Source organism: Tinamus guttatus, unplaced genomic scaffold (genome assembly GCF_059628265.1).
Source record: "Tinamus guttatus ecotype Peru unplaced genomic scaffold, ASM5962826v1 Tinamus_guttatus_pri_ptg000674l, whole genome shotgun sequence".
Lineage (NCBI taxonomy): Eukaryota > Metazoa > Chordata > Aves > Tinamiformes > Tinamidae > Tinamus > Tinamus guttatus.
Genome location: NW_028289208.1, coordinates 2,368,743 through 2,377,500, shown reverse-complemented (window position 1 = coordinate 2,377,500; position 8,758 = coordinate 2,368,743). Strand labels below are relative to the sequence as shown.

The following is an 8,758-nucleotide window of genomic DNA, read 5'->3' as shown; positions in this document are numbered from 1 at the left end:
ACAAACCTGATGTTACATTGCTCAGAAAGGGAACGTTAGCAAGAAAAAAGTTTGAGCAGCAAAACCAAGTTGCAGATACTCTGAGTCTGGATTTTGAAAACCAAACCAAAGTTCAAGGGAGTGTGGCTCTAGGGCTCTCATACAGTCTGCTAGAGAGAGGGGAATTAATGAAATTTGGGCTAAGATTTAGCTTTGCAGAAAGTCTGAAAGTGCATACTGGGGTTGGATTCCAACCCATCTGTAGCAGTTTCTGCCGTGGGATTTACAAAGCTGTGCTTTGCAGGGCTGTGATTTACCAAGCTCTGCGGTCTGACCTAAGCGGCATGGCCAAGTTTAGGAGAACGCGCAGCCTCAGTTAACTCTGCACCAAACAGTTTATGTGATTTTACTGTTAGGCTGAGCTCTCTGTTCTTGTTCCCAACAACTGAAAATGTAAAGGGCTGAGGTGCAGAAGGATGTGCGACTTCTTCAATTATTGCCATTCCAAAAGGAGGCTCTGGCTCCACTCACAACGAAAATAAGAGATTACATTAGATTAGGGCTGCAGAAACAACACCGGTGTCTGCTAATAAAACTGGGTTGTCCAACAAGGGTATGGGTGTTTTTTATTTAGATAATGATATGTGAATAGAAATGTAAGGGCTGCTCATGCTGGAATTAGATCATTATCTTAGCCTTTTGTGAGAAAGTTCAAATGGGTCTAGAACAGTACTTCCCCACAATTTTGGACAGGAAAGCATACTGGGTGACCTGAAGCTTTTGGTAGAACTGAGACTGATTATATCCCACCATCACGTTTTTGTTGTTTATGTTTTCAGATAAAGTTGTTCCTACAGAGTCTGTAGCCCTGTCCAGCATCTATGTACTTTGTAGAGGGGAAGTTCTGAACATTGTGGATCAGTAGTGAGCTACTAGCTGTGGCCTTGTGGACCTTAAATTGGGAATATTCTAGGTGTTCACGCCATGTATTGGAGGTATATCCAAAAGTTGGCTTCAAAAATGCTTTTTGTTGCAGTAAAATGCATATGGCTATTACTTTTTTTTCTAATGTAACTTATTTGAGGAATTGCAGTATGTCTGGGTCCAAACACAAGGTTAACAAAATGTGCCTTTTTTCCTGTGATACGTATACGAGATGATTTCTGAAAGCATGGTGAATATGCCTCCTGTATTTTGATTCCCAGCTAGGATGACTTTTTTTAGGGAAACCGCAATCTGCAAAACAATGAAGGAATCTGGGAGTTAGCATAGTCTACTTCAAAAAAAAATGTGTTCCAGGGAATCTGAATGTAGCCCAAGTATTGGTTCAAGGTGTTGATTGAGCGCTGTCTTCAAGTCTAAGATGATCATATCAATGACTTCCAGTGACAAGCAGGCTAAAGTGGATTTTCGTTTCAAAATTAATACAACATAGGAAAAAAGGGGCACATATTGCGTATGGATTAACTCTGATTTACATTTATATTCGTATTAAAAAAAATCTCTAAAGAAGGCACTTCGAACTTTTTTTTAAAGTCTTAATAGGTAAGTCTTGTTTGTGTGAAATTGCATGTACCGATGCTGTCTGGATGTGAGTATAACATTAAAATGTGACACAAATATAAAATGTAAAATGATGAATCCAAAAGAGGGTTCATACCCTCTACAGAGATTTGGATGAGTTTAGATTCCTAACTCTTTGGCTACAAAGCTTATTAATATGAAAATCTCTAGACATCTGAGTACTCTGTTCAAGGAACTGTCCTTGCTGCTCCATGTAGCTTCATATGTCCCCAGTATTAATCTCTCTCCATGCAAATTTCCAGGCTTTCCAGGTTTTGCACAAGGGTAGTGGGGCTGAAGTGGGTTTCAGGTTCTCAGCCAAGTGCCTAACAGATACTGCAAGACTCAGCTCCTAAATGAGTGCAATCCTGGATGCAGCTAGAAATGCTTTGTTTAATTAGGACTGTGACGTTCTAGGAAGTTCTAGAATATTCATATATGTACTTCATTTTGTTTCTGTTCAGTATTGCTGAGTCCTCTATATTAGCCAGTTGTGAAATATTTAGCAAAGACATCACTGAAAGTAACATTTCACATTTGCATTTTCCCATAAGCATATTGAAGTGTTGATGAAAGCCATGGGACTGAAAGCTGTTGAGAGAACTCTCATTCGGAAGGAGACTGGAGCTATAGTGCTCTCTGACTCATTTGATCCTTCTGTTTCTCCTTTGGGATTCAACCATTTTTAAAAGGAATTACAGATAGCAATAAAACAATCTCTCTGTCGCTGGCTGTTCAGTCCATGGTCTTTTATCACAGGGCACAGATTAATGTAATTTATTGTGTTGATTTTTGTTTTCTGGACATCTATTCAATACACCCATGCTCCTTCTGTGAAAGGCTCTGAGGAGCCATCAGTTGGTAACAGTTACAAACACTGGGCTAGATATTCACTGGTGACTCGAAGGTAAAACTCCTTATGCGCTGGATCTCCAATGCCCTGAGCTATCCAATTGTCTGTGTCAAATAACCCCAATGTGCCTTGTGTCAAATATTACTGATGTCACTATTGACATTGTGTCAAAAAATGTCATACCCAATGTCTGTCACTGTAGAATGGTGGTAGAATCGAAATTTGACAAAAAACACTTAGCGACAGATAGCGAAAGTACCGTGCATCTCCTTTCCCTCAGAGGGAACTAAATAAATGTTGGGTGTCTGCTCAAATTTTTATATGCAGCACACATTTATAATTGAATATTTCTAGCCACAAAGGTGATTGATTTCCTAATAATTATTGGTAAGCAGGTGAAATTAGCCAAAACAAGTTCAGAATGACCCAAGTTAGCACAATTGGTGTTGAATAACTGGTTCCATGTGTTCCTCCAAGGGAGAAGATAGTTTTGAGTATATGAACGGAATTAAAAAAAAAAAAAAAGGTATATGGGAGATACTGGCCCATGAAAAGCACAACGAAGAAAACCAATTTGGTTAGTCTTGCTATGCTTCTCTGTATATTATTTGAAAATATTAAAGCTTTTTTTTGAAGTTTGGAAGTGATGGTCATGTATGATAATATTTATTGGTTTTGCTGGAAGGTGTTATTTCCTATCTGTATGAATTACTTCTCAGCATGGCTCAATATGGCCTAATCCCTCCAGGTTTTCTTAAAGTATTCTACAATTTTGAGAGAAGGATCACACACCCTTATGGTTGTAGCTAAAGAAATATTTTATGAATGTTGACAGCGAGCCAGATTTTCAAGCCTTTTGCACTCTTTGGCATCTACCTACAGTAGTCCCAAAGGATCATCATCTTGCAGTAGATGACAGTAGAAGAAAATTCATGATGTAAAGCAAATCTGCACATGTCTGTGCCAAGACCTGTAGCTTCCTCCGAGTTGATAAATATAAAATGGTATGAGAGGTGACTTGGGGAGGAACGGATTGAGGCCAGGGAGACAGGTAGATGAAATGGAGACCTGCTCTAGTAGCCCTGTAGGATTCAGGGGCTATTTCATTAGCACCCCTGTTGTGCCGGCAGCCCTGAGAATCAGTCCATCCTGGTTGCTTCTCTAGTGGTCTTCTCCACCCTGAAGCTGGCTTGACTTTCATCGAATCATTCATGCAATAAAGCAGTGTTCAGCACAAGCAAGGATAGCACAGCCAGACTGGTGTTATTTGAAAATGCCTAGTGCTACCTGCAACCTTTAACCAGCTTACTGCTAAATATAAACTAATAAGTAATATAAATTTGCATTAGAGATGAGTCTAAATGAAAATTCTTGGGTATTTAAAAATACCCAGATTCTGCTTTGTAGGTTTTCTAAAGTTTCCAGTATTTCATTTTTAAAGTTAGCAGTATGTGAGTCCTTGCAGCTTCCTGAGTCAAGTTGGTGTCCTACGACCTTCCCAGGTAGCGTCATGAAGTCAGATTTCCCTGTTGAGAACTTGTGATCAGCCTTTAGTAGACAAGTCTTGTAATTCCCAAGTATTTATTTTAAGCGATAAGAGAAAAAATAAAATAAAGTATAAATATAAATAAATAAAATAATAAAGCACCATTCTACCATGCAGGTTCTGTTTCCTCGAGTGCTGAGCCGTCCTTTCATCACATGCACTGTGGCCTACCTGCAGTGACTGATGCTGCGTTGGAGACAGTGCTGGGAATGGTTGGAAATCTCAGTGCATTTTTCTTGTGAATCACCCAGGGCTGAGGTCTTGTTTGGATCATATTTTTTAAGTGCTGTGAGCTAGCAATCCTTGTATTTTCTTTGCTACTGAAGCATCTTGGCCTCAAGCAGAATAACAAATAGAAAATAGGATCTCCTCAGATCACGAGCACAAGCTGAATGGCAGGAAGAACAAATTCTCCACTATAAATATTCAGGAAGGTTACTAAAACATAAATTGGACTAGTTACTGAAAAAATCTAGCTTCTGCAAGCCGATGAAATAAGTTACTTTTGGCTTCTGCTTCATTAATTTCATTAATATTAAAAAAAAAATGCACCCAGTCCTGTGAAATTTACCTCTGAAATATATTGTACTTAACAAGTTTAGTGCTGCCAACATCTCTTAAATTAGTGAAGTGGCTCAGGGGATATTTAGGATTGTTTGGCGTATGATGAAGGAGCAATTTACTGTTCAGACTCTGAGAACGCTGCAGTGTGTGTTCGAAGCTCTGAGCTGGCACATCTGGCCTTGCTAGCAGGTTTGTAGTCTTCTGAATAGCAGGCAAGATCTCCTGAAGTTGTGCTGTGACCGTGGTGTAATCCAGATCGCGTTCGTGGAAGATTCCTGCCCGCTTACAGCCTTGCTGCGCTTCAGTGGCTCATGTTCCCGTCCCGGGAGAGCTCCTGTGTGCGGCTTTCACAAGTGTGCCACGTTGGAGTTAATGAATAATATAGAAGCTGCTCTTGACCTACTCTTGGCCTCCAAGGTGATTTGTGCTTAGAAGCAGAGCAAACGGAGGAAGATGCTCAAACTCTACCTCTGCAACATCTCGTGTTCCAATCTGAGTCACGGGACACATGTAAAAGGAGAGTTTTCTTTTCATCCTGTAAATTTTGTCAGGAATTAGAAAGTTCTGTTTCTGGCCAAATTATTCAGGCTGTTCTGTTTAAATAGAGTGAATATTTTGAAAGAAACGCTAGAACAGTCCTTGTAGCATTCACGGGTGATGCTGAAGCTGTTCCTTAAAAAAAGCAAATTCAAAACAAAAGCAAAAAACAGAAAAAAACAGAAACAAACAAGCAAACAAACAAACCAAACACATAAAAATGATCTCTAATGGGAGTGTGTGAATGAAATAATTTGTTAGAATAGTGTATAGACTGGTGTTCGGGATACTCTTGTATGTAAAGCATGAAACTGATGCCCTAATCTGCGCTCTTCTGAGCCAGACCAGAAGTGAAGCTCCCCTATTCCAAGGGAATATTGTCCTTATTGCACCCCTCTGACCACTGCTTTTACAAAATCTTCATAGTACAAATTTGTTCTGTTGTATGTAGACCTTTCTGCCTCTGCGTGTTTTCTGTATCAAAGACATAAATCCTGAATTTGAATTAAGAAAAGAGTTAACGATTGGACCTGCAGCCTTTGATACAACACTTAGTGGTAAAGTAGCATGATAAAGTTTGCTTAATGTATAAATATAACATGTTTCTTTCCCTTTAGTTTAAAGTTCTGTTTCTTTAAAAAAAAATAAAAATAAAATAATAGCAGTTTACTAATGAGAATACCTGTGTAACATTAGTGCTTTAATAGCATTTACTAATATAAATATTTGCTTTCTAGAAGCAATGTTACACAAAATTCCTGAACTGCAGTCTAAGCAACTGTGGAATGTTTGAGGTAAGAAACCTGACCTTTGGGAAGATCAACATCACGAAAACAGAGTTTCCACTGTTTGTAACTTGTGTCCATAGTGAGGGGGCTTGGAATGGCAGGAGGGCAATCGATGCAGGGTCTGTTACTTCTGAATTCCAGAGGAAAGTTCTTGGTGTTATAATTACATTGATAGCTGAAAATATTTTACATAAATTTCAACATATGCTTGTATGCCTAAAATAGATAGTTTGGCAAGGTCTTTCTGCAACAGATAAAGGCAAAGAAATAGAATTTATTCTAAATGCTGCGAGTTGCAAAACCTGACTGGAAACGAAGAATCTTGAGTCAGCTTTGTTCTAAATGCTGATGAAGTTATATTAGCTGCATTTTGAAAACAGAACAAAAATATCTTCTTTAAGACCTTCCTATTTTCCAGATAAATTCTGCTTCTTCTCCCTCAAATTGTTTAGTTGCTGCTATTATTTTCAAGTGTTTTGATTCAACACAAATTATAAAGTGTTGTTCGTGCTCCATATTGCTTAAGCAACAGGCCCGATACGCGATCAGACCAGCTTAGATGGAGTGGACTGATGAGAGTCAGCGATGGACACGTGAAACAGGGAAGGTGGTAATTTTTGTCCCACTGGAGGTTTTTTCCAGATTATAGGTGAATATCCTGAAGCCTTCTAAGATAAGAAACCTGTCACTAGTTTGTTCTTGGGAGTAAAGGAATTTGCCCAATAATCAGGTGAGCATCAGCACCGGGGCAGTCTGCAAGTAGATTGGTATCTACTGGTAGTAGATTGTTTTTCCAGGCCGGGCTTGTAGTTGGGTCTGGAAGGAAGAGGCACTTGAGTTAGTCAGGATGCTATATCCTTTATTTTCATTATTTTTATTTTAAGGATTTATTTGCAAGGGGTCTTGCACTCCTTTATTTTTTTTTCCTTAGCAAAGTAGTCCTACTTAGCTTATTTATTTTTCAGCTTTAAAACATCAGCATTTTATAGATCTGAATTTCACAATGTGAGGATGATTGCTACGTACAATTTGCAAAATTGTGATTAACCAGCCCCTGTTTCGAGTCAGTTCTCCCTAATTCACAAAAGGCTTCCAAGAATAGTCTGCACAAAATTCAGTGTGCAAATTGTAGGGCAGATTTTTAGAGGGCAGTTTAAAGAATGAAGTCCTAAGGGTTTTATCTATATTTATATCTCTTGTTAAACCAAACTCTTATGTAAATGTTACAATCTGTAAATAACAAGCTGAGCAGCTTTCTTAAAGGAAAGATTGCATCTATGTTTTTTGAGATTTGGCAAAATTATTAACTTGCACAATAGACTAATATACAAGTATATTTGGAAGCAACTAATGCTAGTTTGTGTCCTCAGCTGTATTTTATGGATATTTAAAGGTTTAAGAATACATAGACCTTTCATTTTGCAGTAAAAATTGTCTCAAATTGAAAAACACTGCCCTTAGTGATGGTTTGAAAAAATGGAGATAGCTTTTGTATACTTTTACTTTTTATAGCCATTAATGTTGTAGTAAATCTTGTATTATTGTATACAGTCTAGATTATTCTTCATTCTTTTGCCTTTGGACAGGAAAGAAATTACTGGCTTCCATCAGTGTTATTGGCAATCCCCATATTCTGACATCTGTTCCTTTCTAAACATTTTACCAACCTTGATGAAATGTAGTTTAGTGTTAGAAGCTGACTAGAAGAAAAAATTGGATGATAAAAAAATAACATTGATTAAACACCAGAAGTAATTTACCAATGACTATCAATATTTTGATGGCCACTGCAGTTTATTTCAGAAAAGCTAGACATCTTATAGGAATTTTAATCATATTTAATCTTTGAATTAAGCTGAATAAATGAATTCTCATTTTTTAAACGGAAGGATGAGAGACTGATTTTGCTCTCTCTTAATCACACTTGTTGCTCTCTGCTCCTGGGAGCTTTTGGGGCGTATTTTTTAGATACCACCCAATGTGCTTGACACCCCCCTGCTTGCCCTGTCTCCCCCCTGAGGAAGAGCCCGGCTGTTCCGTGTCGTGCTCCGGAGGCCTCGTTCCCTGCTTGGCCGTCGCTGGAGCTGGAGCAGGGTGGTGCTGGCTCTGGATTTGCTGGGACTTCACCAGGAGACCTGCTGGGCTCCTCAAAGGGGCAAAACGCTGGAGGTGGCCCGTGTCCCAGAGCCATCGTATTAATGTATGCACCTTCTTTATTAACCCTGTGGTTCATTAAGGTAAAGCAAGATAATGACAGGTAGGCAAGGTAATACTCTGTGGTACCAAGTGCAGTGCGGTTTCGATGCGTCTTTGCCCACACTGTGGAGTGGTGGGCTGCAGGAGGGACCTTGCAAGAGAAGCAAATGGTTTATCTCTAGAGATTGGAGCAAGCTATAATTATATTGTGAAGGAGTAGGGCGTGAATAATACCTTCTTGGGAAGGAGGTATGGGAGAAATGAACTGAAAAGAGCTTCTGTGGAGTATATGTTTTCATGCTGTAAAAGGTAAATAAATGTACAAAGAGAATGGGGAAGAGAGTTTTGCAGGTGTGATTAGATTTTTGGACGAGTGCTTAGAAGTGGTCTTAGTCTACGTGTTGAAATCCATGGGACTTACTACTAATAAGGAGAGATGGCAACACATTTTAGGCCGTCCTAAACTGAAGTCCCACGTACTATGGGTGGACGCTCTCTGAGCCCTTTTCAGTGAAACTATAATACCTCAGTTCCACCAAAAAGGAGAGAGGCATCTCTCTCCTGCCCTGCATGTACCATTCAGGACAAAATGACATTGCTTCTCTTGATGCCTTCACTTAATCTTACAAAGATTTTCAAAGGTGGAATTAGTCCTCTAGCAATAGCATTCTACAGCTGTTTTTTGATTCCCTTACCTTTGGGAGCGACTTAGACCACTGAGGGTTGAATGTA

General features: G+C 39.1%; 1 long non-coding RNA gene across 2 annotated transcripts in view; it reads left to right on the top strand.

Moving 5' to 3' along the window:
- Nucleotides 1-5,804, top strand: part of LOC148591904 (uncharacterized) — an 85,634-nt gene extending 79,830 nt beyond the window's left edge. For both annotated transcript variants that reach the window (XR_015913989.1, XR_015913990.1), the window contains exon 4: nt 5,780-5,804. This is a non-coding gene — a long non-coding RNA (uncharacterized LOC148591904). The remainder of the gene's footprint in view (nt 1-5,779) is intronic.
- Nucleotides 5,805-8,758: the final 2,954 nt, after the last annotated feature.